Raw genomic sequence first — 14,908 nt, 5'->3', positions numbered from 1 at the left:
GTCTTATTATTCCACTGTCTAGCATTTGGAGAACAGGGTCTGTGGGAGGATGTGAGAGGTGCTGGCTGGCTATGTGGGTGGGTGCCATTTCTTGTTTCCTAGTTTCTGGTGCCCTGAGTGATCCATGGAGTCTGTCTGTCCTCGGAGGTGGAGGACATTTGGTGGTTAACATTTTGGAAGTAACATCACCACTCTTTTATTTCAAGAACTTTATGAGGCATACAGCCACACATTTTTAGGTCTCATACTTTGTCTAAGGTTGCACTGTCAAATATTTGTTTCCAATTTTGACATCAGCTGGATTCATCAGTGCAAGGCTCAGAATCTTGTTAGAGATGCTTTTGGAGGAGTTGGTCTACAGAGAGAAGGGATGAGTTGGATGACCTTCTAAAAGGAGTCTATGATTCAAATGTTTTACACAAATGTTAATGAATAACTCATCATGGCAGGGAAGAAAAACCAGCACAGTAATGTTGTTCAGGTATTATGTGCATTTGCCTTTAATTAAGTGATTTCAGGAGCCCAGAAGCAAGCTCTGAGCCCAGAAGCGAGCTCCCAGCCAAGACCTCTGGTGGCCTCAGTGACACCATAATGCTAATGCATCTTTTATTCCTGGTTCAGCAGAGGACAGGCCAGATTCCATGTACCAGTTTCATCTGAGAGCCAGGATATATCTAGTCAACAATAAGCCATGTCTTACAAGTGAAGCAAGTACTCTGAAATGCTCACAACTCAAACACACAAAAGGTACCCACAGCATCAAAGGAATAACCATCAGAAAAATTTTTCTAAAACACAGATCATCCCCACTGATCTTATAATTTAAATGTCAACTGGGTCTAGGAACCAGAATTTAATAATACAACAAAACTTCTGTATTAGTCAACTTGGGCTGCCACGACAACCACCATAGACTGAGTGGCTTAAAAAACACAGACATTTTTTTCTTCTCACAGTTGTGCAGGTTGGGAGTCTGAGGTCAGGGTGCAATGGGTTCTGATGAGGGCCCTCTTCCCGGCTTGCTGGTGTGATCGCTCTCATGTCCACTGTGAACTCATGTGGCTGAGAGAGAACAACCTCTCTCTCTTCCTCTTCTTATAAGGCCACCAATCCTGTTGGTTTAGGACTTCGCCCTTTTGACCTCATTTAATCTTAGTTACTCCCTAAAAGCCCTATATCCAATCAGAATCATATTAGGAGTTAGAGCTTCAACATATGGATGTTGGAGGGATACAATTCAGTCCATAGCAACTTTCATGTAGAAAGTTCGGGATCTTCAGGTGGTTACAATTTAAATCACATCACTAAGGTGAATTTTACAAAAATAAAAATATAATTTTCCTAAATGGGGTATTTTAGCTAGGAGGGTTTTTTTTTTTTGGAAAAATATAATCAAGGAGATGTACTCTGTTGTTTGTAGCCAAATTTATAAAATATACTTCTCTGGAGATTCTGAAAAAAGAGGCAATGAAAAGTACTGGTGTGGAAGACATGAACACCAAGCATCTTGACTGTGTACCTAAGCTGCTGTGTCATCTTGGCTAAATCCTAGCTCTCTCTGTACCTCTGCCTCCTCTTTATACCACACCGGTTTAAGTAAGGAAACATATTAGTTTAAAGTAAACCATGTTTCAGAATCCCATTTCTGTTTGTCTGCTTGGAGGATCCAAATCAGTATAGTGACTAGGAAAAGAATCTCCTATCCAAAAGGGGCCTACCTAAGGAAAATAATAAAATAAATATTCTTGAACTATGGGCTCATTTTCTTTAGTTTTAAGCCCACAAATAATTGACTGCCCCTGTATGCCCACCCTCTTCCTTGGTACTAGCATTGTCCTTTGGAAAAATATATAGATGAGGACAATCAGCATTTGAGACTTTCTCCCTTTAGCCAAAGAACAGCCAAGGCCAAGGAGTGACTTGAGGGGCTCAAAATGAAGGAAGGACTGGCCTTGGATCTATCTGCAGAGCCCCTGAGATACAATGCACTGGCGTTACAGCAGCCCCCAGCCCTTCCAGAATATAATACACAACCTCTTCTCTGTGAAAAGCAAACAACAAAGAAACTCTGGCCCCAATCCAATTATCTGGGGGTGGGGGGTGTTGCAGCATTCCCAGGACAGCAGAAGGGAGGGGTATGAAGAGCTCACAGCAAAAAGAGCTCTGAAAATGTATGTCTTACATAGAATGCAGGCTTCTGTCTTAAAAATATTAATTCTGTTGCAGAGAGTCACTGAACAATTTCCCAAGGATTCCCAAGATCTCTTAAGCCATAAAAAGCATCCTTATCATATTAGTATGCTAAAGGGTTCCTCTGCACACTATTCCAGGAAATAGCAGGGAGAGTGTGAATAAAAAATAAAAAGATTCCAAGGAACTAAACAAAGAAATACCTTTATAGCTTATCTAGTTATATCTCATTTTGAAATATATTTTTTTCAAAGCCAAATGGGAAAAAAGTTCACACTAATTTAGGGGATGGTACTACAGAACCAGGTTTTTACAACACAAACAATTTCAATGTTCCTTTATACAATTAAAAGGCAACTTCTAAACAAGACATGCTAGTCAAAATATAAAATAAGAAAAAAATATGAGTAACCATTTATCCAATGTTAGGCTTTTCCAAGCTTAAAAGCAATTAATAAGGAAAGACATTGATAGAATTTACTATATGTAAATTTAAAACTTCAGTAAATCTTAAACAGTAAAAATTATAAGGAAGAAAGCTGGAAACACATTTACCACAGATATAAAACAAAAGATTACTGCTTTTGTATTTAAAGCACTTACATGAATGTATTACAAAAAACATCCATATAGACTCAGACAAGACAAAACACATGAACAGATACCCAAAAAAGGACTTACAACTGGTTAACAAACATGTGGGAAATATTTCACCTCACAAATAGTTTTAAAAACATGTACATTAAAACAAACGTGTCAACAATAAAAAATAAAATTACTATATAAGGTTCCCCTGACCCCCAAAACATCCTGAGAAAGGGAAGGTCTTAGTACCTGTCCCCACTTCACTGCTCACCTAATGAAGAGGCTTGCAGATATAAATCCCGTCAGGTTCAAAAGTTTTTTATTAGATCGTGGTCTTAGAGGGTAAAGTTTTTACTATGCCATGCTTTAAATATGATCACTTTTTGAGGTATTTCATGGTTTAATATCTGTGAATAAAAATGGTACCTCATCTGGTAAGGAGATGATACTGAAATGGCATTTGGCCAGGGCTATACCAGCAGTGATAGGGCAAACAGTCTTCTTTGGCTGTGCATAGGTCTTTCTTCACCATGCTGATGCAGACGCAGTGGAAAACAGGCAAGGGACAACCCCCAAGACTACTTTTAGGCTCTGGCCACCTCTAGGACCAGCAAAAGAAATTCTTTGCAAGGTTCAGACCAGATTACAGGGCTGAAGATGTAACTCAGATGAGTTACATCCAAGTGTGTCTCTGCTTGCCACCATTCTATGCACTTACATTTCTCTGTGTGATCTCAGAAAAGGGGTTCAGAAAAGGACTTGGGTATTTTTGGAACTCTGGCCAATGTCATCCCCTTATCAAATGAGGTTCCTTTTTCATTCAGCAAAAATGTCCTGGACACCTACAATGAGTGGGAATCATTTGAGTCACCTATCAAAATAGCTAACACTGTTCTATTTTTGTCCATTTAATTAATTCATTCACTCTTAAACCACTTTATTGAGGTGATGGATTCACAAATGTAAACTTAGCTAAGACTTGTAAAACTGACCATGCTGGTAAGGGTGCAGAGAGAGAGACTGGCATTCTCACACAGAGCTTGCAGTTATATATATTTTGGGCTGCTGGGATGAAATTTTTACAGTATTAGGATGCAAGAGCCTTACAATTTTTCTTACAGTTTAACACAGTATTTGAACTCTGTGAAATCATCATCACAATAAAAAAAAAGTGTTCTCCTCAGCCAAGGGAAACAAAAGAAATAATAAACAAATGGGACTACATCGAACTAAAAAGTTTTTGCACAGCAAAGGAAACCATCATCAAAACAAAAAGACAACCTACTGATTGGGAGAACATACTTGCCAATGATACATCCAATAAGGGATTAATATATTTTTAATGAATTTATTTATTTTAAGTATATTTTATTGATTATGCTATTACAGTGTTCCAATTTTCCTGCCTTTAACCCCCCTCTGCCCTGCACCCCCCAATCCTCCAGCATCCCCCCCTTAGTTCATGGTAACGGGTTGCATATACAAGTTCTTTAAATTCTCTGTTTACTATACCACTTTGACCTCTCCCATCTATTTTATGCCGACTAATTATGCTTCTTCTTCCCTGTACCTTTCCCCCCATTCCTCCCCTCCCCACTGAAAACCCTCCATGTGATGTCCATTTCTCTGATTCTGTTCCTGTTCTAGTTGTTTGCTTAGTTTTTGTTTTTATTGTTTTTCTTTTTTTAAGGTTCATTTGTTGATAGCCGTGAGTTTGTTGTCATTTTATTGTTCATAGTTTTTGATCTTCTTCAATTTCTTAGGTAAGTCCCTTTAACATTTCATAAAATAAGGGCTTGGTGAAGATGAATTCCTTTTTTTAAAATTTTTTAAATTTTATTTTAATTGTTGTTCAAGTACAGTTTTCTGTCTTTTACTCCCATCCCAGACCACCCCCACAGCCCTCCCCACCTCCTTCCAATTTCCATGCCCCCCTAGTTTTTGTCCAAGTGTCCTTTATATTTGTTCCTGTAAACCCTTCCCCTTTTTCCCTGAAATTCCCTCCCCTCTCCCCTCTGGTCACTGTCAGAATTCCTTTAACTTGACCTTGTCTGGGAAGCACTTCATCTGCCCTTCCATTCTAAATGATGGCTTTGCTGGATAGAGTCATCTTGGATGTAGGTCCTTACCTTTCATGATTTCGAATACTTCTTTCCAGTCCCTTCTTTCCTGCAAGGTTTCTTTTGAGAAATCAGCTGCTAGTCTTATGGGCACTCCTTTATAGGTAACTCTCTCCTTTCCTCTTGCTGCTTTTAAGATTCTCTTTATCTTTAATCTTGGCTAATGTAATGATGATGTGCCTTGGTGTGCTCCTCTTTGGGTCCAACGTCTTCGGGACTCTCTGGGCTTCCTGGACTTCCTGGAAGTCTACTTCCTTCATCAGATTGTGGAAGTTTTCCTTCATTATTTGTTCAAATAAGTTTTCAATTTCTTGCCCTTGTTCTTCTCCTACTGGCACAAGGGGTTAATATCTAAAACTTACAAAGAACTCATACAACTCAACACCAAAAAAACAAATAATCCAATTAAAAAATGGGCAGAGGACTTGAATATACGCTTCTCTAGAGAACATACAGATAGCAAATAGGCATACAGAGAAGTGCTCACATCACTAATCACTGGAGAAATAAAAATCAAAACCACAATGAGATATCACCTCACACCTGTCAGAATGGTTATTATCAATAAATCAACAAACAAATATTGGTGAGGATGTGAAGAAACAGGAACTCTTGTTCACTACTGGTGAGAATGCAGATTGGTGCAGCCACTGTGGAAAACAGTATGTAGGTTTTTCCAACAAATTAAAAATGGAACTGCCTTATGACTCAAGTTTCACTTCTGGGTATATATCCAAAGAAATCAAAAACACTAATTCAAAAAGATATATGCATTTCTATGCTCATTGCAGCTTTATTTACAATAGCAAAGATACTTAGGGAACCAAGTGCTCATCAATAGACGAGTGGTTAAAGAAGTGGCACACATGCGATGAGTATACAGTGGAATATTATTTGGCCATAAAAACCAAAATATCACCATTTGTGATAACATGGATGGGCCTAGAGAGTATTAAGCTAAGTGAAATAAGTCAGACAGACAGAGACAAATACCATATGATTTCACTTATATATGGAAACTAAAGAACAAAATAAATGAACAAACAAAACCAAAACAGACTCATAGATGCAAAAAAATGAAGTAGTGATTGACAGATGGCAGGGGGATTATGGGGCTGGGTGAAAAAGGTGAAGGGACTGAGAAGTTCAAATTGGGAGTTACAAAATAATCATGGGGATGTAAAGTACAGCACAGGGAATATGGTGCCAGGTGCGTACTTGATCACTTCATAAATTATATAACTGCCCAACCACTATGCTATATACCTGAAACAAATATAAAATGATATTGTCAATTGTAATTAAAAACACAATAAAAACAATGTCAGCTAAAAATAATAAAGTGTTTTATATAAAAATGTTCAGAAAGTACAGAATTATATATAGACATAGGCTAGACCCACAAAAATGTAGGTGACATGAGGATACAGTAAAAAGGCAAATAAAATAAATTAATTGTAAATTGTAAGGAGTGCTATGAAACAAACTTATCAGTACTTAAGAAAGGCAGCAGGACCTACTTCAGAGAGACATTTAGGGAAAGCCTGTACATTTAAGGTGGGGCCTAAAGGGTGGGAAAAAATCTAACCACGTCAGAGTTGAGACAAGAGAGCTTGAAGCAGAGGGAATGGCCAGTAAAAATGTCCTAAGGCAAGCACATCCCTGCTGTGTTCCAGTGTGGCTAGGGCATAACACACCAGGCAGAAGGACATATGAGATGAATTCAAAGAGAGAGGCAGAGCCAGATCACATAAGGAAAATGCTCATGCCACTATGTTAAGCGAAAATGGGAGGGTCGAAATTATGTGCACAGTATGAGCTCAGCCAAAGAGATCTATGAAAGAGATAACTATGCATGAAAAGAAGACTTGGAAGAAACATACTAGAATATTAACAGTAATTATGTGGGAGAGGCAAAAAAAAGTACTGGCTTTGGAACTAGGAACAAACAGAACATTATAGCCAGGCTTCACTACTTATCACTTAAGAGAACAGTTATTTAACCTTTCTAAGCCTTAGTTACCAAATCCATAAAATTAGAATTATGTCACCTATTTTACCAACAGTGGCTGACACACAGTAAGCATGCCGTACTTAAAGAGCATTTTTAAATTATCACTACCATTACTCTTGGATAAGAGGATTATGGGTGATTTATCATCTTTATACCATCATATTTTTCTAACTTTTAACACTTGAACATGTTTATTTTATCATCAGAAAATTATAAACTTTATTTTAAAAAATATTCTGATGGCTAAAGGAGCTATTCTGTGTGAAATCAAATGTTTTCCCACCGCAACAAATGCATTTCCATTGGCATACAAGGCATTCACGGCAGCCCCAAACACTGAGGGCAATGCAACATTTATAAGGGACCTTTAGCAATAAAGGTCCAGCTATGCAAACATGCAGAGACTCACAATTAACTTGAAATATCAAACAAGTTGTTATTGACCTTTTAGGAGTGTCAACAATGCAGCAGGTTCTCTATAAAATACAAAATTAAAATACATGGCTGGCTAGTTTGGTCTTAAAACAACCTTCAGAAACCTTTAAAAAAACCACAGTAAGCATTCTTTTTACTTTAATACAATTGATTTTTAGATTTCCCAGAAATTGGAAAGGTGTTAGTAGCAGCGCCCTGGAGAAATTCTTTATTTGCTAACTTACTTTCTTGAAAATGGAGATTTCTCCTAAAATTCTGTTTTTAATGAGAAGGAAACTGGTGAACCTAGAAAAGGCTGATGAGCTTTGATGCCCACACACCTGCAGGCAACTAGAGATATGTTCATCTAGAGAAGGGGAGCAGGGAGCCTTGGAGTAAGACACACCTGATTTCAAGTTATAGTTCAGCCTTGATGACTCTACTACACCAGCAGTCCCCAAACTTTTTGGCACCAGGGACAGGTTTTGTGGAAGACAATTTTCCCACAGACCAGGGGTGAGCGAATGGTTTCAGAATGATTCAAGTGCATTACATTCAAGCTCACCTCCTGCTGTACAGCCAGGTTCCCAACAGGCCCAGACTGGTACTGGTCCACAGCCTGGAGGTCAGGGGCCCCTGCTCTGTGTGACTCAGCTGGTTACATAATCTCTTTAAGTGTCCAGTTTCCTCACCTGTGAACTACTTTGCTAGGTTAGTAACAATGTACCTAAGAAGCCTTGTAGAGTGGCTGCCACCTGGTAGGCACTCAAGAAAGTATAAGTAGTTTATTCTCCAGGATAGGTTACTCCCTGGCCTGTGCCTTTTACCTTTCCCCATAAAAAAAAAAGCCAGAAGTTCAGGATAACCCCTGTTCCAACAGTCTGTTCTTCCTGTGGTTCATGTTGGTTCACTAGGCACAAGCACAGTGCATAGGTTGATTCACAAATACAAGTGCATAGGTACAAAAGTACATATGTAGACAGCCAGGTTAACAGGTAGGTAGACACAAAGCACAGAGAAGGGGAAGAAAAAGAAAGGAAAGTCTGTTCCACAGTTCTAAGATCGAATGCTAATTCTAAGTTGCAATCCCATGTACAGAAAAGAAGACCATGTTTTTCAAGCCAAAAATCAGGACATGAGGTTTAAAAAGTGTTCTCATGGGACAATGTGGCCGAATATTGGAAACCATGACTTCTACACAAAATTGCCCTGGTCACAAAAAAGTGAATAAATGGCTTTATAAAACCTATCCCTACTGCAGGGTGTGTGAGGGCTACATCCATTAGAATCACCCTAGGGTGCTTATTAAAATGCCGATTCCTGGGCGCCTGCCCAAACCCATTGAATCAGAATGTGGATTATTCTGGCTCAGAAACCAGCATTTTAAGCCAGCTCACCAGGCGATTCTTGGGCATGGCAGGAGCCACTGGTCTTGGGAAAACAGAACTTAAAGTATTCTTGCTTCATAGTGCTTTCTTCAGCTTGTGAAGACATATTAGTTAAGCTGGTGTGCATCTCCCATTTCATCCACAGAGCCCTCTCTTAACCACACATGACCTTTCCCCATGTTCTGTTCACATCTTCGCTTCGGGTAGTCTAAGGTTCTTGAAGGATTGTCTGATTCACCAGTGACAAACTGAATTCAATTTGGGGTGTGTCTTGCCATATGCTGATTCTTTAAAAAGCTGAAATTATTTACACATAGAGAACAATGGACAATCAAGGACACTGCTCTCTTGACCTGGGAACGGAGGTTTATGTTTCTGCCTCATTATTTCTGGGCTCTCTCAGCACTTCCACTAGAGGGCAGTCAGGGGAAAGTTTTACTCCTGTCAGAAGGCCTCTCCTTAAAAGCTTTTTTAATCATTGGATCAGATGTGGTCCTTGGTTCTTCTTAAATTGAAAAACAAAATCAAATATCATTCATATATATGTATACTGAGTACTGACTCTACAGAATATAAGTTTTAACTAAAGGGGCTTTGCATATAACTTCTCCCATTCTCTCCACCCTGACCCTCTCATCTTTCCAGCAGGTCCATGAATTCATTTTCCTTCCACCTGGTGGCTCACTATCTTGGAGGAAAGGCAGCACAGAGTGGCCAGAGTCATTGTGGCATTATGGGGAAACCAAGGAAGGCTGTGTAGAAGTGATAACATTTGAACCGATACCTGAAGGATGCTGAAGAATGAGAAGGCTTTCTGGGGGAAAGGCAATGGCAGGCACAAAGACAAGCAGCATAAAATAATCCTGGCAAATTCAGGAAGCCAAAAGAGCTTTGGAAAGACTTTAGATTTTATGGTGGGGACATTAGAGGGAGCTACAGAAGATACTTAGTCAGGGAAGTGACATGATAACATTTGTAAGTTAGAAATATATGCACATACAAATATGTTTGAGAGAAATCATATGATGATAGAATTCACAGAATAACTGCCTAAGTACATCAGTGTGGGGGTGAAATTAACAACATATAGCACCTTTGAACTCACATGCACAGTGCTATCTATAAGCAGCTGTTCCCTGGAATTGACCCAGAGTTGCTCAACATTCTTGATCTCTGGAACATTCATCCTTCGCACTGACAGCTTTCACCAAGGTGTTCTCATGTCTGAGCCCTTCAGGCTGACAGAACTGACTCCAGGGTCAGTACAAAGCTGGGAATGCTAGGCCTGGCCCTCAATTATGTTTAATTAACCTCATCGATAGAAATTGTTAATGTAGCAATGTTTAAAAACTGCACTAGGACTTAGGATTTCTCTGAGCCTATATGGAATATAAAGTGTGAAGACAGATAGTCAAGAAAGTGCTTCCAGCTGCTCTAACCATCCTGGATTAAGGTCAGAGTTCAGAACAGTCATTTCAGTGGAAAGGAAATCAAATCAAACCAACCCTAGAGGTTTTAAAATAGAAGTGCATAAGCACTTTTAAGACAAGATTAATAACAAAAGAGTGAGGGGAAAGGGTGTCTTTGTGGAGGTGAGAGGAATAAAAACAAGGGTGTATGACAACTTCATGATTCTTACTATGGACATATTCCAAGAAAATAGACTCAACTCCATTAAAGACATATTTACTGAGCCCCAATAATATTACTATTAATATTAACAGCAACTACATTACATTTGTTTAACACTTTACAGTGTGCTTTTGCATGTGTCCACTTTCCAATAACTCCATGAAATTGCCACTCTAGTAGAGGCTCTGATGAGCCACCCAGATCCTCCTTTGGGACTGAAGGGCTTAGTCCCCTAGACAGCCCTCAGCTGACTAAAGAGAGCTGTCTCTCCCAAGGTCATGCCCTGTTCTTGGGACACTCCACATCCAGGGACTGATTCACATAGGGTAGAAAGACCTGACACCCTTACCCCAATTTCAGTGCTACTCAGGGCAGGGGGGAGGGTGGCCGAGGCCTTCCCTGAGACTGCATTGTAGTCAGACTTCTCCCTCTGCCTGATCCTCCTTCCTCTCTTCTCCTCCTGTTCCCTCCTTTCCCTTCCCTCTCCTCCACCCTCTTCCCCAGTCATGATCCCAAGAGCACTCCCTCTTGCATGCTGGTCCACATCTGAACCTGCCTCTCAAGGCATCCCCAATTCTGTGACAGTTATTACCCCAATTCTGAAGATGGAGAAACTAAACAAATTAGATGGCAATTACCAAAAGAGAGTTGGACAATGACCAGAACTCAGACCCAGTGGATGTTACTCAACAATCAAGTGTGCTAAGGCAGCAGGGGATGAAAAGATGAATAAGGCCCCTGTGCTCTGACTCACCATGCAATGAACAATGCAAACACAAACACAGCCACATCTGCATGGCCACCAGCTGAGGCTCCTGTGTTAGGTATGAGAATGAAGAAGAGAGAATAAAGTCAGCAGGCTGTGGGATCTGCATTGGGAGGGCCCTGAAGACATTCCAGGGAGACTGCAAGGAACACTTGCATCTCTCCTCTTTCACTAGCCTGCCCTCACCACAGAGAAAAGCCTCTCAGCAAAAAGCAAATCAAGGGGCAAGTGCTGAGGAATGGCCTGCAGGACTAAGTGAGCATCCCTCTTGCCATCTTGTAACAACTCTGCTAGTAAGATTGTTAAGGAAACTGCTTATAAAACCCTCACTCACTATGCAGCTTTGCATATGGCAAACCAGAGGTCAAATATTGATAGTGGCCCAAGCAGTGTTTTGTGAATTCTCAGGTTTTAATGTCTTTAAGTTAAGACATTCCTTAGTTCTCCACTCACCCTACCTCTCCTTGCTTATTCTTGGCTGCTTTACACACTGATGTTACCTCACTGGCCCCTGCAGGCATGAGAGTTTTCCTGCTGTGTAACAATTGTCACCACCACCCCTACAACACCATATAAACATACTAGCATATAAACATACTATCTACACATACACATATACACATATATAGCATGTATTTACACACTAAATGCTATGCTCTGTTCTAAGCACTTTACAATTATTACCCCATTTCACAGAAGAGGACACTGAGGAACAGAGAAGTTATTACGTTGCCTCTAAAGTCATGCAGCCTGTGATAAAGCTGGGATTCAAACCATGCAGGTTGGCTCCAGAGCGCGTGCTCCTCCTCATCCGTCAAGCTGCAGGTGGTCTATGTGCAGTAACAAGTATGGGGACGGATGCCTCCAACGGGTAAAAGGAAAGATAAGGTCATTGTGAGAACTGAATGAGATAAGTGCAGTAAAACAGAATAGTAACTGGCACATGAGAAGCACTAGGTAAAAGTAATCTTCTCTCAGAAACAGGCTCATAGATGCAGAGAACAGACTGATGGTTGCCAGAGGAGAGGGGGGTTGGAGAGGTGGGTATAAAAGGTGAAGTGATTACAAGTATAAAATAAATTAGTAGTTGCAGAATAGTCACATGGATATAAAAGTACTGCATAAAAAATAGGTGGGTGGTAAAAATATTGGGGGGATCACTTTGTAAACTATATGCTTGTCTAACCAGTATGCTATACACTTAAAACTAATACAAAATAATATTGAATGTCAACTGTAATTGAAAAATAAAATTTTAAAAAGAGAGGTTGGGACCAAAAAAATTCTAGAGCCATATCACTAAAGTGTATCAGAGTATAAGTGGCTGTGGGTGATGATATTTGTACCTTCCCAGGTAAGAACCTCAACATACTTTACACAACTTGTTACGAAGGTAAAATGCAAATAGGAAACAAATGAAATTTCACCAAAAGTTCAATATCTGTTAAGAACAGATACTACACTTGATCTTAGCCAAAAGGCCAAGAAGTGATCAAAAGTTCAATATCTGAATCAAATGAAAATTTTAGTTCCCACAGATACCCCATCGAACTAACTCTTTGGTGGAGAATTTATTCCCACCTGTTCCTATGGCACAAAAGGTATATTAGGAAACTAGATGTCTTTCCTTTATACAAGATCATTCAGTTGTTAACTCATGAAGAAGTTCTGAAACAACTTCACAAAACCAAAGAATAATCAACAGTTTTGTTAATAAATAAAATGTTTCCAATCCACAAATATGTAAGCTATTTTCATTAGGGAAAATATTTTCCACTTGAATAAAGGGTGACACTCCTTACATTTATATAGCTTGTTTGTTTTGTTTTTTAACTCATAGAGCATTTTCAAACAAGCATGGGAAATGTGATGCTTAATTTCTATATCAACATAATTGGGCCACAGGGTGCCATGTTATTTGGTCATACATTATCCTGAATATGTTTGTGTGGGTGTCTGGAGTGAGATAACACTTGAATCAGTAGACTGAGTAAAGCAGATTGCTCTCCCTAATGTGGTGGGTCTCATCCAATCAGTTGAAGGCCAGAATAGAACAAAGACTGACCATCCTACCTGACTGACCATCCTGCCTGTCTGCCTTGGGCTGAACTATCCGTTCCTTTCTGCCTTAAGACTCAACTGAAATATCCTTCTGGGTCTTGAGACTGCAGGCTTCAGGACTAGAACTATGCTGTCAGCTCTCTTGAGTCTCCAATTTACTGACTACAGATTCTGGGAGTTGTCAGTCTCCATAATCCTATGAGCCAATTTCTTATCATAAATCTCTTTATATATATATACATAAATATATACATATACACACACACATCATATTGGTTCTGTTTCTCTGGAGAACACTGACCAACTAATACAAGAAATATTTTCACCTCCCCCATCTTACAGGTGAGAAACTAGGTTCAGGGAAGTTGAATGACTTGTACAGTTTACAACTCATCTCCTTATCTCAGATGCTCTGAGTCCTGCTGATTGTATTTTCATTCATTCAGCAGACACTTATCCAGCAACTGTTGTGGGCCAGGCACTGTACCCCTAAATAATCTTCAAATCCACTGTTCCTTCTCTAGCCCTACTCCCTCTGGCTCTACACTGCACAGCTTATCTTTTCTCTCTTACAGGGCACTAAAGGCTCCCAACTCAGCTTCCAGCCCTAGGTCTATCCTATATTTAGCCTTTTTCCATATACTATTGCCTCTTTAAAAGTCTTTTAACTTTGTTGTATGTTTCAAATTTTCCATAATAAAACTGAAGGGTAAAATGCCTCTCCTCTGCTTAAAACCTTTCAGTCACTTTTCCTTGCACCTAGAATAGAATCCAAATTCCCTAAAATGTCACCTTCAGAGACTTATGTGATCTGTCTCCACCTGTCTCCCTAGAGGCCTTTCAGATCCTCAAGTATATCCCATCTGGCACACACTTTATCCCTTTCTCTTCATGGCTACTCCATCAGGTCTTTGCTTAGATATCCCTTTCTCATAAACGCCAAGTCCAAATTATATTCTATTCTTTTAGCACCTTATTCTTTTTCTCCATAGCACTTAATACAATATGGAGATAAAAGTTTATAGTTTTTACTATTATTTATGTCTATCTCCTAAACTAGGTTATAAGCTCCATGAGGAAAAGCTCATAATTGTATTCCCAGTGCCTACACACAGCAGGTGTTCAATGTATTTGCTTAATTAATGTTCTATAAGCTCATCACACAGTTGAGCATCGTCTCACCTCTGCTCTTACTGTTCTTTCTACCTGGATTGACCTGTTCCTCCTCTCTGCCTCCAATGTCTTCATGTGGCAAATTGTTATTTCCTCTGTAAGACTCAGCTCCCCTGTGTCCCTTTTTCCTCAAGGTAATTAAATCATTCTGCATGAACTTCCACAGCTCCTGCAGCACTTAGTTCACATATGGGAGCTGCCTTCTTATCTTTTCTGCGGGCCCCTTAAGGTTATGGACTGGGCCCCTTTCATCCCAGAGAATCCTTGAGCCAGAACAAGACCCGACACACAAGCAGCCCCAGTGAACATTTACCAAAAGGTTTCTGACTTAAGAGACTAGAATCAGAAATGTGTATAATGCACCTGGCACATACAAAGTGCTCAATAAATGGCAGCAATTATCGTCACTATTATTGTAGTGCCATTTTTGTTCCCGATCTTCCTCTGAATAGTTTTTGAACCATCCTTTTATTCCCTCAATACATATTTATAGAGTGCCTATTCTGGAGTGTATATAACAAGGACAGTTAATGTAACAAACTATTCAGATACTGGTTCCTCAAGG

At 39.6% G+C, this 14,908-nt stretch overlaps 1 pseudogene; it reads right to left on the bottom strand.

The window, feature by feature from the left end:
• Positions 1-12,444: 12,444 nt before the first annotated feature.
• Positions 12,445-12,602, bottom strand: LOC114498381 (annotated as a pseudogene).
• Between the last annotated feature and the right edge of the window lie 2,306 nt (positions 12,603-14,908).

This window comes from Phyllostomus discolor, chromosome 5 (genome assembly GCF_004126475.2).
Source record: "Phyllostomus discolor isolate MPI-MPIP mPhyDis1 chromosome 5, mPhyDis1.pri.v3, whole genome shotgun sequence".
Lineage (NCBI taxonomy): Eukaryota > Metazoa > Chordata > Mammalia > Chiroptera > Phyllostomidae > Phyllostomus > Phyllostomus discolor.
The sequence above is the reverse complement of the archived record's forward strand: the minus strand, read 5'-3'. Positions and strand labels throughout refer to the sequence as shown.